The following is a 17,009-nucleotide window of genomic DNA, read 5'->3' as shown; positions in this document are numbered from 1 at the left end:
CAAAAAATAAAATCAAGCTTAAAAAAAAAAACGATCTCAATTATTTCGAATCACCATTTAAAGAAATGATTGAATATAACAGTTTATTTTGAGACTGCGATATTAAAAAAAAAATTAAACTAAACAAAAATCAACTCATAATAAAGATTTTTCTGCTTGGAATCGAACCTACGACCTTGCGATTAACAGGCCGATACCTTAATCATTGAACCATGGAGTTAAAATTTTCCGCGTAAAATATTTAGAATGACAAGAAAATATTAGCGATTAATAACTAATATCGAATATGCGTAATTTCGAACGCGTGCAGCAGCAGAGGGCCGGCACAGTTACTTACTATTTACCTTCTTTGTTTTGACGTCCGAAGGGCAAAAATGATCAAATTGTTTTTGTTTTTCGAACGAAATTTGACATTACGGCCGGAAAAGGTGGTAACAGGAATTTCAGTACTGCTTGGTTTTTTTTGAGCTGGTGCATGTATGTGTTTAATAAACTTGAAAATTCTTTCAACTTTTACTTTATTTGTCTATCGGTCGATATATCCTATAGCTGCTTGAAAATTTTTAAATAAAATTTTAAAACTAACCAAATTTTAAAACCTTTGTAAATTAAAAATACGTATAACTTCAGAACCACTGAAGCTATTGAAACAATCTTTATATCTTTGGAAAGGTTTTTAATTATTCCACTTTCCACTTTTCATGTCAAAATCTAAAGAGTAACTAAAAAGAGTTTTGGTGCTTATCCTTTTATTTAAAGTATTGCTAACTGTGTGAATCGCCTGTCCAGAAGTTACTTTAATATTCTATATATTATGTGTTCTTTTTTAAATAATTGAAGATCTATATATACAAAAAAACAACTGATATAATATAAAAAAACCTTTTGAAGCGGAAAAATACCGACGACGAACCTGCATGCGAAACTCAAACTATCTGATATCAATCTTAGTGACGAACATACACTATATAGGTATACAAAATTGCATTTTAAAAATAATCTTCTTCAGCACGTGCAAGAAAAACAACAAAAAATCAAGCACATACCGAATAAGAATATTTTTTATATGCAATTTTGTACACATATGTATATAGCCCTTTTTCGTCACAAAAAATTGATATTAAAGTGGAAAGCCTCTACCTTAAACTTACCTACCTACCTTAAACCCTCTAACTTAAATTTGCTGTTAATGCGGTTAAGCTAAACTTAAATTTTGTGTTTTTTAAGTTAGACTTTGTGTCATTTCCGATCATTCAGTTATATGACATCTATAGGATATAGTCGGCCGATACTGGCCGTTCCGAATTATAGTCGTCCGTTCCGACTAAGTTTGAAGTAGAAAACTTTAAAACTGAGATACTAGTTTGCGTAGAAACAGACAGACGGACATGCTTATATCGACTGAGGAGTTGATCCCCATTAAGAACATGTATACTTTATAGGTTCAGAGGCGACTCCATCACAGCGTTTCACACTTTTGACCAACATTAGAATAATTTCTGCAAGGCTATAGAAACAAAATTATGCCAAATCCAAAGTTGTTTAGAGAAATGAAAGAGTTTTTATTTTTCTTTTCTACTGGATTTTTTCATTTGTTAGTTTCAGAACACGCAAACGAATGGAAAAAAACTTCGACGTTAGTTTAATTAAAAATTCTCTTTAGAAAGTAATTTAATGAAAATGTACCATTAAGTCATTTCCATTAATTCATAAATTCAGTAATTTTCTGGAGATACGTTTAGCAAATTGGCCATTAAATAAATAAAGAGGTAATTTTCATGCCTGAGGGTATTTAATTATTTTATTTGCACTTTAGCTTTATTGCGGATGCGATAGCTTTAAGAGATGCCATACAACTGTATTGACTGGTATTAGATTTATTCGTTTCTGAGCTTCATTAGCGACTGACTTCAATAAAATATGATAGACTGCACGCAGGCAGACGAACTTAGAAACATAAGTAAGCGACAATTAGTTTACAGTTAAGTACATAACCATCCACATAGTGCGTTGTACACTCATGTATAAATTTATAATTCCAACACTCCTTCTCAACGCATTATGTCTTCATTACAAAAGTCCTAGTAGACTAATACATTTCTCATGTTTTACTCTATTCAAATTCTTTGTTAATACATCAGCAATCATATTCTCAGTAGATACATATTCAATATTTATAATTTTACTTTTAAACATATCCCTGACATGATGATACTTAATATCAATGTGTTTGCTTCTCGCATGGAACTTTGGATTTTTGGATAAACATTGTGAACTTTGGTTGTCGCTAAAGACCTGTAACGTTTTAATGCCACCAAACCCCATTTCGGTAATCAGCTTCTTGATGTACATTGCCTCTTTAGCAGCGCCAGACAACGCAATATATTCTGCTTCGGTGCTGCTTAGTGCCACTACGCTCTGCTTCTTCGATTCCCAACTGAAAGCAGCGCCTGCAGCAAAGAACGCCCATCCAGTGTACGACTTCCGATCTGTCGAGTCGCCTGCCCAATCAGCATCCACGTAACAATGGATATCTCGACCTGTGCGTTTGAAACAAAGTTGTAGCTTCGATGTGCCTCTAAGGTATCTCAGTATACGCTTAGCAGCTGCCTCGTGCTCCCCATGCGGACTTGCATTTCGCTGAGCAAGTTTTACTGTAGAGTGTAGGATATCTGGCCGGGTAGTCATTGCCAGATACATAAGCGATCCAATAAGGGATTGGTACTTGACTTGGTCCACTTGGCTGCATCCTTCATTGTCACATTTGATTTGATGACCAACTTCTAGGGGTATACTATTAGGCTTACAGTCTTGCATTTTATACTCACTAAGAAGTGTCTCAATATATTGTTTGTGACCAATCCTTACTCCACCAGTGTCACCCTCTCGCTCAATTTCCATACCCAGGAAATGTTTCAATGTGCCATTGTCGACCACATCAAACGACTGTGAGATTAGCACCTTGATCTCATTCAGGTCATCTTTGCTCGAACTGGATATGATCAAGTCGTCAACGTACACAACTACAATTCCCATGATGCCTTGGGTATTGCGTATGTACAAACATGGCTCACTCGGACACGGAGTAAAACCAATCTTCAATAGAACGGCATTGAGCCGCTCATTCCATTCTCGCCCACTCTGCTTAAGGCCGTACAACGATTTGTGAAGCTTCAGGACCCGTTTTGGAAACTGTTTGTCAACAAAGCCTTCAGGCTGCCGCATATATACCTCGTCTTGCAAGTAACTGTTGAGGTATGCTGACGAAACGTCCATCTGATGCAGAAACATTTTATATTCCACGGCCAGGGCGATGACAAGTCTAATTGTTGAATATCTAGCAACTGGAGAAAAAGTTTCGAAATAATTAATACCTAGGCGCTGTGCGCACCCTTTAGCAACCAGTCTTGATTTAAACGTCTCGACGTTGCCAAACTTGTCTCGTTTAACTGCAAATACCCATTTGCATCCAATGGTCTTCTGGCCTTCGGGTAAGTCAACTAATGACCACGTACCATTGGCTTTCAAACTATTCATCTCCTTCTGAATCGATGCCTTCCATTTGTCTCCATGCTCTGAGCTTAGTGCCATGCTGTAACTACTCGGTACTGAGACATCCTCAGTTGTCAGGATATTTAGCATGGTATATTGCTTCTTCGGGCGTCCAGGTAGCCCAGTGAGTATCATCTTTGGTCGTCCTGGTCCTCTTCTAGCCTCAACATCTTGAGATTGCTGTTCCGTAGACGAATTTTATCGTCTACTAGGCTAGAACTCACCTCAGGTTCTACTTGCAAACACTCATCAACTGGAGTTTCACATTGGAGTTCGACGATCTGATATTCAGACACCTTAGCCAAATCCTTTTTGGTAAAATCGTCTTCAATAAAAATTACGTCACGGGCTGTGATGACTCTTCTTTTCTCAAAATTATATAAGCGGTATGCCTTTGACAATTCTGCATATCTTACCAAAATATGCTCTTCACCCTTTGGAGAAAATTTCCTCTTTCGCATCTTGTTAAGAACAATGGTCTTCGCACCGAAAACTCGCAAGTGCCCTACGCAAGGTTTTCTGCCAGTCCATACTTCAAAAGGGGTCATACCATGTAAAGTTGACGTCTCTGCGCGATTTCTCAAGTAGGATGCAGTCTTGATAGCTTCTGCCCAGAAACTTTCATTGAGTCCAGCCTGTACCACCATACTACGCGCCATTTCAACCAAGGTTCTGTTTGCGCGCTCAGCTACACCATTCTGTTGCGGTGTGTATGGCACTGATAATTGTCTCTCAATTCCATTGTCAATCAAAAACTGCTCGAATGCCCCACTCAAGTACTCTCGGCCGTTATCGCTTCTCAAGACTTTCAACCTTTTACCGGTTTGATTCTCAGCAAGTGTCTTAAATTCTTAAAATTTTTTTAAAATCTCATCCCGTGATTTTAAGAAGTACAAAAACACATATCTAGATTTATCATCAATAAATGTTGGAAAATATCGTGCACCTCCAATAGATGCTTGATTAACCGGACCACATATGTCTGTGTGCACCAAACCGAGAATGTCTTTTGCGCGGCTCTCACTGGCCTTTGGAAATTTCTTTCCGCTGATTTTGCATTTCGCACATATTTCACACACATCATGGTTCTCAAAGTTCGACTTTAGGCCGTTCACCATATGTTCCTTAACCATTTTGTTAAGGCTCCCGAAATTTAAATGTCCAAATCTACTGTGCCATAATTGTGGTGTCGTCACCCGCGTAATATTAAAACACTTATTATTTTCGCTTTCAAATATAAACAAACCGTTTTGTCTCTTGGCAGTCAATATAACCGTGCCGTCGTTCTCAATTACACTTGCGTTATCTCTTGTAAATGTAACATTAAGTCCATTGTCAATCGCATTTGACACCGACATAAAATTACACTGCAGGTGTTTCACGTACAGCACATCCATTAATGTAATACCGAAATTTTTCCAGATTACACGTACACTGCCACGGCCTTCTGACTCAACAAATTTATTGTCAGCTAAGAGTATACGCTCTTTATGTTCTTTAAAGTTAGTAAACCGCGATTTTTCACAACATAAATGAGCTGTGGCCCCACTGTCCAAACACCACATCTTTCGACTAATTTCGTTCGGCTGCGCACTTAGACAAACGCTGGAGTATGATTTCTCACTTCTCCCATTCACCGTTTCTTTCTTAGAGTCATTTCGTTTTTTGCAGTTTGCAGCTTTGTGGCCATATTGCCCGCACGACCAACACTCTAACGGCTTTCTCGCATTCGATTGGCGCCCGAAATTTTTTCTGTTCTTTGTGTTATCTCTGGTTTTCTCATTTACGGTGCCCGCTGAATATGCAGTTTTTTCAACGGCTTCTTCATACACCTCGATTCCTTTATGCCGATCACCTTCTTCTAGAAGCTTCGACTTCACTTGTTCAAACGAAGGCAGTTTATCACGCGTCTGCATAGCAACAACGAAAAGTTCGAATGATTTGGGCAAACTCGATAGAATCATTATTACTTTCACTGGATCAGATAGCACAATATCCAATTCACACAGTTTATTACATATCTCAACAAATTCGTTGACGAATTGTAACACACTCCCGCCTTGTTGCAATTTTAGCCCTAACAATCTTCTATAAAGTTGAAATTGTTGAACAGGGCCATCCGGCATATGCAACTCTTTTAGTTTAGTCCATATTTCGCGGGAGGTCATACACTTTTTCACTTGTGTCATTTGCGCCCCCGTCATGTTCATTACTATGTATGCTCGAGCCTTTTTATCAGTTTTAATCCATTTGACTAAATCGGCACCGTCTTCTGGTTTAACCAGATCACCACTGACCACATCCCAGAGGTCTGACGCTATCAGGAAACTCTCCATGGTCATGCACCATACATCATAGTTACTTTCATTTAATTTTTCAATTTGCCACGATACACTCATTTTTACAAATTCGAGTCACTTTTCGGAATGTTCAGAAATTTTCGGTTACACGCAGTTTATACGCACTCTGGGCCCATAACCTATTAGATTTATTCGTTTCTGAGCTTCATTAGCGACTGACTTCAATAAAATATGATAGACTGCACGCAGGCAGACGAACTTAGAAACATAAGTAAGCGACAATTAGTTTACAGTTAAGTACATAACCATCCACATAGTGCGTTGTACACTCATGTATAAATTTATAATTCCAACAACTGGTAATGTTAATTTTATGATTGTGAATCGACCAAGTCTTATAAAATTGTTAGTCCCTAGCTAATTTGTTAACATCCTTTGAAATTGTTGATAAGAAATTTTAACAATTAATTTAAATTGTGCAGCTTAAACTTATGATAAACTAAACTAAAAAACTCTTTCTCTTTATAGCGAACGGTCGTCTGATTTCATTATTAACAAATTTTTTTTGTTAATAATAAAACCATAATAAAACACGGCCGGTCGGTCTGACCATCTGTCCGTATGATCGTGTGAATCGCAGAGACTATAAGACATAGAGCTACAAAGTCAAGTTTGTTTTAAGAAGTTGCCACGCCTCTATCGCCCACAAAATGGAAAATTTCTGTAGCGCCACTTGAGGAAAATATTTAAAATAATATTTTCTAATTAAAAGGAAAGCTAACTTCGGGTGGAGCCGAAGTTTATTTACCCTAGCAGTTAGGTAGCAGCTTATATTGTTATATAAGTAAACGTTTTGGAATTGAATAAGTGAAAAAAAACCTTTATTTAATTTTAAACTTTATTCTATTACAAAGCCGTTTTATTTTTGTTTTGAGTTCACACCGACTTTATCCTTAAGGAAAGTCTCAAACTGCAACTGCCACAGAATTAGGGAGCAGCGCTTATGTAGGGATCTGATAGGTTCCACATTAAGGAAGCCGAGAGAGCTGCTTAGGGATCTGGCTGATCAATAATTCTCTTTGTTTAATTACTCTTAAAATACAAGTGCGTTCTTTCTCTTGAATGTACTTGTTTTTATGACTAAAAAAATTTGATTTTGAACGTGAGAACGTTCTGAATTTGGGGTTGGAAATTAATTGATTAGTCTATTAGTCCGTAGTTTCATTTTTCATTATACCCTTGAAGAGGGTATGAAATTTTGGTCAAAACGCAGTGAAGGAGACATCTCCGACCCTATAAAGTATATATATTCTTGATCAGGATCACCTCCTGAGTCGATATAAGCATGTCCGTCTGTCCGTCTGTCGGCTTCTACGAAAACTAGTCTCTCAGTTTTAAAGCTATCGAGTTGAAACTTTGCACACACCCTTCTTTGCTTTGCAGGCAGTATATAAGTCGGAACGGCCTGGATCGGTCGACTATATACTATAGCTACCATATAACTGATTGATCGGAAATGCCATAACTTTGGTGTTTTTTAAGTTAGAGGGTTGGGACTTTCCATACATGTTATATTTGACCAAAATGTGTACAAAATTTTATAAGGATCGACCGACTATATCCTATAGCTGTTAAAGAACGATCGGAATTGGCATACTTTGGTGTTTTTTAAGTTAGAAAGATGGGACTTGGTACAGAGTTAGAAGGATCGCCGACTATATCTAGCCTGAATCTAGCCTATATCTAGCTGCCATATAACTGAACGATCGGAAATGGCACAACTGCAGGGGTATATCATCTTCGGCTCCGCCCGAAGTAAGCTTTCCTTTGCTGTTTTTTATAGTCTTCGACTCCTGATTCTAATTGCTAAGCCTGCTTGTTTCTGAAGGTGTCTCAGATGACAATAAGATCGAATGATCCTCGAATTGATATCGAAAACTAGATAGTCGAATTGTTATGGGAAACATGTGGATGTGTATGAACTAGCTAATCAAAGTATTATGGGAACATGTGGATGTGTATATGGTGTGGATGTAGGCACATAAAGCGTTTTTCAATAGGTGCAAATTTTTTATCAAAATAATCGTTCTGTTGCTGCTACTTTAAGAGCATTACGGTCATTTTACGAACCATTTAACAAGCCAGCCCGTTCGACAATCGACCGGCAAAATTTGAGTCTACGTTTTCGCTACATAATGTTCCGGTGCCCGTAGAAGTAAAAAGTGCTCGAAGTGATGAAAACATCGCAACCGCCAGCGCTTCAGTTCAAGAAGACGTGAATGTGTTGCTCACACGACGTTCGCGACAATTGGGCCTTTCTGTGACGTCTCGTGTGATTTGACACCTCTAGACTATTTTCTTTGGAGTTACGTGAAGTCATTGGTCTATGCCAATAAGCCGGCGACGTTGCAAGAGCTCAGAGCAAATATTAAACGCGAAATTGCTGGAATTTCGACCGATTTATGCGAAAAAGTGGTTGAAAATTGGGTTCAACGATTGGACTTCGTAAAACGTGCACGCGGTGGTCATGCGAAAGAAATCGAGTTTCATAATTAAATGTAGATGTTTAAATTCGATAAAAAAAAAAAAGTTAGTTGAAAAGTCAAACCGTTTGTGTTGTATTCAAAACAAGAAAGGAAAGCTAACTTCGGGCGGAGCCGAAGTTTATATACCCTTGCAGTTGAGTCGCAGTCCGCTAGGCGGCGCCACGATCGGACGCCATCGCATATAGTCGTCCGATCCTTATGAAATTTGACATATTGAATTATTTTGCCCAAAGAGGAACCCACTCTCATCCTTCTAACTTAAAAAACAACCAAGTTGTGACATTTCCGATAAATCAGTAAATTTGGCAGATCGTATAAGTTTGCCCAAGTTAGAATCCCAAGTTAGTCCCATCCTTCTAACTTGAAAATCAACGAAGTTATGGCATCGACCGATCCCAGCCGTTTCAAATTATATACTGCCTGCAAAGGAAAGAAGGGTGTGTGCAAAGTTTCAACTCGATAGCTTTAAAACTGACAGACTAGTTTGCGTAGAAACAGACAGACGGACAGACGGACATGCTCATATCGACTCAGGAGGTGATCCTGATCAAAAATATATATACTTTATAGGGTCGGAGATGTCTCCTTCATTGCGTTGCACACTTTTGACCAAAATTATAATACCCTCTGCAAGGGTATAAAAAAGTGGAAGCCCTCCTATCGAAAAACCCTTTACATAGGACTTGCTACTTGTCACTTGACTTGATACGTCACTCCCCCAACCTTTGAATTTTGACTGTTCTCAGGTAGAAACTTTTGGGTATAGGGTCAGATTTTCTTCTGGGTTAATCTTAGTCGGTTTAGATGTGTTTTAATTTTGCTTAGAATATTTTACAATGAATAGCATATAATGAATAGCAATAGAACTTATAGATAATATATATAGGCAATATATAGCAACACATAAGTTACAATATTATGCTTAGGATTGTAAGTACAAATGATGTTACGCAAATTATTTGGAATACACTGTAATATTTAATTTATGAATTTATTATTTCTTTAGTTTGAATATAAGCAAGTGGTTCAATATTTGGTTACATTATTGGTAAAATAAACGGTTTGAGTATAATCCGACATAGTATTGGATAATTAAACTCATATACTTGAACAGTACAATTCATAATTTTGATGATATTATATCGTTGAATAGATATTTCCTTATATATATAATTTTGATTTATAATTGTTTCAGGAATATTCCGAGTAACTAATATTTTCGGTTCAATATAATTGTTGGGTCAGGCAGCAGCCACGGCATAAATTGAATCAATATAAATGTAACATATATATATAAATGTAATTACACGGTGCGACCATGAAAAAACACTTGTGAAACGAGATAGTGTAGGTTGTTAATCTGGTCAAAGAGAACTCAAAAATATTTTTTTTATATTTTTGGAACCCTCCAATTTTTATTTATTTAAAGAAAACCGTTTTTCGGGACTTTTTTGCGCTTAAAAATTCCTGAACGCGTTTTTTTCAAGCGATTTCAAAATTTTCGCTGTTTTTCAATAGTTAAATGTTGTAGCTTTTGAAAAAAAAATATGTCTTCGATTTTGTTGAACAAAAAGGACAAAATTTTTACACCTGAAACTGAATTTTTCGACTTTTATTCGTGTTTTTCGGATTTTGATGCCTGTTTTTCGGTACAACTTACAAAAATTCGGCCATTTTTGATACATATCAATGTTGTCTCATTCATTCTGAATAAAACGAGACAAATTTCATCAAAAAATTATGAAAATTGGTGAAGTTATAACGCTTTTCCCAAAAAAAGTCAACTCAACCTAGCGAGAGCTTCGGAGAAACAATAAGAGTATAAATAAAGAGTAAATAAGAGTATATTGCTTTCTTCTGACAAAAATTCTGTCATTTATGCCATATATTAATATTGTCTCATTAATACTGAATAAAACGAGACAAATTTCATTAAGAGATACTAAAAATTGTTGAAGTTATAACGCTTTTCCCAAAAAAAGTCAATAAAACCATGGGAGCACTATAAGAAGAAGAGCATATTCCTGTCTTATACACACAGGTACTCCGAAGCGCACGCTAGGTTGAATTAACTCTTTTTAGGAAAAGCGTTATAACTTCACCAATTTTCATTATTTTTTGATGAAATTTGTCTCGTTTTATTCATAATGAATGAGACAACATTAATATGTATCAAAACACGAATAGAAGTCGAAAACTTCAGTTTCAGGTGTACAAATTTTGTCCTTTTTGTTCAACAAAATCGAAGATATATTTTTTTTTCAAAAGCTACAACATTTAACTATTGAAAAACAGCGTTCAGGAATTCTTAAGCGCAAAAAAGTCCCGAAAAAACGGTTTTTTTTTAAATAAATAAAAATTGGAGGGTTCCAAAAATATAATTTTATATTTTTGGAAATATTTTTGAGTTCTCTTCGACCAGATTAACAACCTACACTATCTCGTTTCCCAAGTGTATTTGGTTTTTTTTTTTGTCGCACAGTGTTATTATAGTTTCTGATCGTTTTCTGATCGCTGTTCTTAGTCGCAAGCCGACTCTTCTCGGCCGGTCGGCTTTATTTTATCTTTGTCATTAAGTTAACGAGGTTTCACCCGTCCTATGCTAAAAGGCGGGCCCACTTGTACTCACTATCTCAGTGCATACGCATTCTAAATCGGGGCTTTCTGGCACTCCATTTCATATGCGAATAAATAAACATTTTATAACGTTGTGAAACAGATAATTCCCTTTATTGTTATTTTGGAAAAAGGGAAAAAGTCATTGAAAAGGCTCAATGACCAAGCATTGGTGACCCCGACGCGATCTAATTAATTATAAATTATAATTAATAAAATAAATAAAACAATTCCACGAGCATAAAACAGTGCGAACATAACCGTTTCAGTTTTTGCGCGGTGTATTAACATATGTATTTACATTTTTGAACCTAAACGGCACACAGTGCATCAGTGAAACAATTATTTTGTATTTATACATAAATCATTTAATAATATAAATAAATACAATACATACAATTGTTATCCGGTCCGCCAACATACATACATATATACTTACATACATACGTTCCACTTGCAAGTGCATTCGACTCACAAGTACGCAAGTACTTTTACCTAAATTGAGCGTATTTCAAATATAGTGGCGATGAACTCCAGCGGCGCCGTCACAGGAGAACCCACTCCATCTTGGAGCGCAATTTTAAAATGCAAGGCAAAGGGTATCCTCCAGGATTTGAAGAGGATCCAAGGCGCCCTGCAGCCAATGTCAAAGGTGGCGGCCAGTTGGTCGCCATGTACGAGGATTTTAAGGCCATCAACGGGGACCTTGAAGAGTTAGTCATTGCTGAGATTAGCAGTGACTTGCGATGGAGCAGTTTCTGAGCTTTAAGCTTCGATACATGCCGAAATCGAGCATGAGACGTCGTTGCGCTCTGCTCGAATTGCTGCCCATTCCACCCTTGCCAGCGGAGTTTCCAGTATCCAGGTGGAACCAGCACTCAGTCGAAGTTTTCAAGCCTTGCCTCCTTTTCCTCTTCCTACTTTCAGCGGAGGATATTCAGAGTGGGCTGAGTTTCATTCTGTTTTTTCGACGATCGTAGGCTGCAATCCTTATATAAGTAAGGTGGAAAAGTTTCAGAGGTTGCGATCTTGTCTTCGGGACTCCGCTTCAGAGGCAGTCCGTTTCTTGGAAATCTCTGATGTCGCAGTGCAGCTTTTGGAGAATCGATTTAATAACCGTCGGTTGATATTTCAGGCTCATGTGAACGAGATTCTGGGCCTTAATCTATTGGAAGGTGACTCAGTGGCTGCGTTTCGAGAGCTGTCCGATAAGTTCAATGTGCGAGCCTTAAAAAATTTGGGGACGATAGTTCAGATCGCCGGCTGCATCATTGTCCAGGTACTTCTTCAAGGTTGGATCCAGCTACTCAGGCCAAGTGGGAGGATGGTCAAAATGCCTCGAACTCGGATCTCATCCCTACTTGGGAGTCGATGGCAGAGTTTTTGGAACAGCATTGCAGGACTTTGGAGGCTATGGATGTGGCCTTGGCCGCTTACGCGCCGGGCACTCAGGTGGGAAGACGTAGAGTCGCAAATAACAGTAGAGCATCCTTTATTATTACTAATTCACCTGCCTCTGCTTGTATATTATGCGGTGGGTGGTCCCATGTAGTTTCTGCATGCCCAAGATTTTTGTCATTGCCCCCTGAGAGCCGCCTTGGCGAGACTAGGCGACTAGGTCTATGTCGGAAATGTCTCCAAACTGGCCATCACCTGCGTGAGTCCCTCGCTGATAATTGTCGTGTTGTGGGAGGAGGCATCACAGTCTGTTGCATTTTTTGGAGTTACAGTCTTCCAGCAGCCAGCCTTCTGCTGTGGCGTCTACATCAGCCGCAGCCAATTGGCGCTTCACCATCCTCGGCTAATGCACTAGTTGCCCAGGGTCGCAGCGGTGAGATAGCCTTACTGGCCACAGCGAACATTCTCATTCGGAGTCGTTCTGGGGTTTTGTTCCATGCCGCGCTCTTTTGGATTCTGGATCGCAGGTGCACGTGATTACGTCCCGACTGGCTAGTCAGCTGCAGCTTAGTAGACGCAAATCGTACGTGGCAGTGTCGGGCATTGGCGACACTGGCTTCGCGACAGACGGATTCTCTGTTGATGTGCTCCTACGATACTATTGCTCTGAATATTCGGCCCTCGTCAACGCTGTAATAGCCACCAACATCACGGACCTCCAGCCTAGTTTTAGCTTGGATGTCTCCAGCTGGAATATTCCGTCAAAACTCACTTTGGCTGATCCCCAGTTCTTTCGACCGCAGCGGATCGATTTACTTATCGGAGCCAGTCTATTCTATGATCTGCTGTGTGTTGGTCAAATCCAGTTCTCAGCTGGCCTACTGGTGCTGCAGAAAACCCGGCATGGATGGGTTGTGAGTGGCGGTGGTTCACATCTGGAAAGAAAGTCGTTCGTAGCCGCAGCCCGCAAGGGCGTTGTGAAAAGCCTTCTTCAGCAGCGCTCCAAATGGCCTGCGTCCGGCCCTGCCTTGGCGATTAACGATGTGGTGCTAGTCAAGGACAAGAACCTACCCCCCATGAAGTGGCCGTTGGCTAGAATTCTGGATCTAGTCCCTGGTCGGGATGGAGTGCCTCGAGTGGCGGTGGTTAGAACCGCTTCTGAAACTACCAAGCGCGCAGTGACCAAGCTTTGTCTATTGCCCCTTATGGATGAAGTTGAAGGACAGGCCTCAACTGGGGGGAGTATGTCGGGTCAGGCAGCAGCCACGGCATAAATTGAATCAGTATAAATGTTACATATATATAAATGTAATAATTATAGTTTAGCATATAATCATTTTCTCATCGCTGTTGTTAGTCGCAACCCGACTCTTCTCGGCCACTCGGTTTTATTTTATTGTTGTCATTAAGGTAACGAGCTTTCGCCCGTCCTAAGCTAAAAGGGAGGTCCACTTGTACTCTCGATCTGAGGACGTCTGAGGACGTCACTATCTCAGTGCATACGCATTCTAAATCTGGGCTTTCTGGCACTCCATTTCATATGCGAATAAATAAAAATTTTATAAAGTTTTAAAACAGATAATTCCCTTTTTTGTTATTTTGGAAAAAAGGGAAAAAGTCATTGAAAAGGCTCAATGACCAAACACAGCCATCTCCGTATTACAAACCAATAATTTCTATATAGTAGGCGCAGGCGCGTTATACATTGTTTGACAGCTACTTTCTTCTCTGCTCAATTAATTTCATGTGACAAACCGGTATTGTGTTCACTGTGAAATTGTAAAACAAAAAAATTTTTTTAATTGCGTTTTCGTTTCCTAACAAAATTTGAAATCAATAAAATCAATCACGTGTATTATGCAAATTTTTGTTCAATATCAACAGCTGTCATTTGTCTTTAAGATTGTAAGTTGAACTGTGTAAATTATGTGGATCGTGCATATGAGGTTAACTTTACCACTCTGTCCATAATCGAAAAGGCCTAGAGGACGACGTGTCAGCATCGGCCGCCGCCCAAGACATGTAAGCCAGCAAAACTGCAGTGATGATGAAAATTTAAATATTAGACCAATGACAACTCTACGCCGATATTGCAATCCATCGTTCGATGGAAGTAATCCCGGCTCTAGCCATTTTTTCTTACACCACCACAGCCACTGAAAATATTGTTTGAAAAAAGTGGTCCCGACTCTAGCCATTTTCTTCAACACATCCTTGAATACAATAATTGCTTTCGCATTAGTTCCTTTGGAGCTCATATCATTCAAGACGGCGGCTTCATGATGTCTTGCAAGGTAAAAGGTACAACACACATCACTCATACCACTCAACACAATGAATTACAAGACCCCTGCAGTACCAGTGTTGAAGAGCTTCTTGGGAAACTTGCTCAATATGCATAAGAAATTCCCTAGTGTATGAAATTCGTTAAGGAGTTTTTATAAGTGACCTGGTGAATTTTCTCCCTAACTGGGTAAGCAATTTAATCAGGAATTCTTGCAAAGAAATCATAGGAAGGTCTTTGGTATTCTTTGCAAAGAATTCTTCAAAGAGTTCTTTGGTAATTTTTGCAAAAAAAATCCCTGGGAAATTCTTCAAGAAATTTTGAAAAAAAATCTTTTACGATTTTTAGAAACCAATGTTTTAATATATTAATTTTTGTTGACAAATTGTAAACTAAGTTAAAATGTAAAACATTTTACAAATACTACAAAAAACCACATTGTTTGTGTTAAAACTAATTTTACTCTCGACTGGGATTCGAACCTCTTTTGTTTACTGGATTATATGCAAGCCCTTAAGCTATCAAGGATCGCGCTTAGATTGCGACTGACAATAACATTGCTCTACAATTATTGCTCTACAAATTATAATAATTATTTATTAAAAAAAGAATAAATATAACACTTTATATTGAAACTGCAATATTAAAAAAAAAGTTAACAAAAATTGAATTTAAAAAAAATACTCTCCCTCTCCGCTCTCTTACTTTTCAGAGACAATTTTTTGTCTCATCGACTGTCTTTGCATTATCTATTGTTTTTAGAGATGTTGAATTATGAAACAGTTGCAAGTATTTTTGTTTAGGAATGGACTATCGATACATAGTTTATAAGTTATCCCATATTGTCATCTTTATATTTTCTATACCAACTAGCTTTACAATCCACAACATGTATGCACACACACACCTATCGTTAAGTTCCACAAATGTAAATTTTCTTAGTACCAATTAGACAGCGAAACTGACAAGAACATATAACTCTACAGTCCACTACTCATTCGTCTTGCCGGTTGGGGATCATTGTTTGGTCCTTCGAGCCGGATTTGTTTTGTAGTTTTCTGTGCATTGGTTCTCATTTGTAATTGTTTCTCGGCATGGAGCAATTAAAAGCATTGACAAAAGGGCGCACCAGACTCAAGGCCAATATCACACGGAGCTTGGCTTGGGCTGAGGACGCGCAGCATTCGAACGCCACACGGGCAGAGGTGTCTTCGCGGCTGAAGCATCTCGACACAACATGGAAAGAATTCAATAGATTTGGTGATGAAATAGCTATGCTCGACGAAGTAGATGGCTATGTGGATCCGGAGCATGACAACATATTCTACGAGGAAAAATATCTAAGGGCAGATGCATTACTTTCGGCGATGGTAGGTACAAGACCTAGTCCATCAATTGGGAACAGTGAAAACGGCAGCGGCGTGCTGCAAAACAACGACGCAATAATAAGTTTGCTACAACAACAACAACAACTCTTCGAGCAGTTGGCGGCAAATCGAGCCACTGCAAACATGTCGAGACCTGAAGGAGGAGACGCCTACGCGGCGAATTCAGGTAGTGCTCAAATGGTAGGGGCATCAGCTCAAAGCGAATTGCCTAAAATTCAAATTAAACGGTTCGCTGGCAATTATTCAGAGTGGCCAGCTTTCAAAGACATATATGAGAGCACAATTCACAACAAGGCGAATTTGACAAATACGCAAAAATTTCATCATTTGAAATCTCTTCTGATCGACGAGGCTGCGAATCTGGTACGACATTTGGCTATTACGGATTCAGCTTACAACACTGCGTGGGAGCGACTTAATGAAAGATATAATCGTCCACGGCATATCGTGAATTCACTATTGGAGCAGTTTATGAAGCTGCCAACAACAACAAGGTCGGATACAGCAACATTACGGAAGGTGTCAGACGGTGCAAATGAAATAGTGCGTGGTCTGGATGCCATAGAGGAAACAGGACGAGACTGTTGGATCATCTACTTGACGCTGGAGAAGCTGGATGCGGATACTCGACGCAGGTGGATCGAGCGCAGTGTGGAGACAGACTCACCCACACTGGAGGAATTCTTCAAATTTTTGGATGCACGTTGCGAGGAACTAGAGCTCAGCAAGCGTGAAACAATCGGAGGCAAGACTACAGCCTCAATCGGTGACAAGACAAGGAAGGTCACACATTCGCTGGTTGTACTTGAAGGAAACAAGTGCAGCAAATGTCATTCTACAGAGCATCGTCTGTATGGATGCCAACAATTCTTGGATATGTCAGCAGGACAGAGGGTTTCGTTTGCCAAGGAAAACGCTCTATGTT

This window comes from Drosophila ananassae (genome assembly GCF_017639315.1).
Source record: "Drosophila ananassae strain 14024-0371.13 chromosome 4 unlocalized genomic scaffold, ASM1763931v2 tig00000054, whole genome shotgun sequence".
Lineage (NCBI taxonomy): Eukaryota > Metazoa > Arthropoda > Insecta > Diptera > Drosophilidae > Drosophila > Drosophila ananassae.
This window is presented reverse-complemented; position numbering follows the sequence as displayed.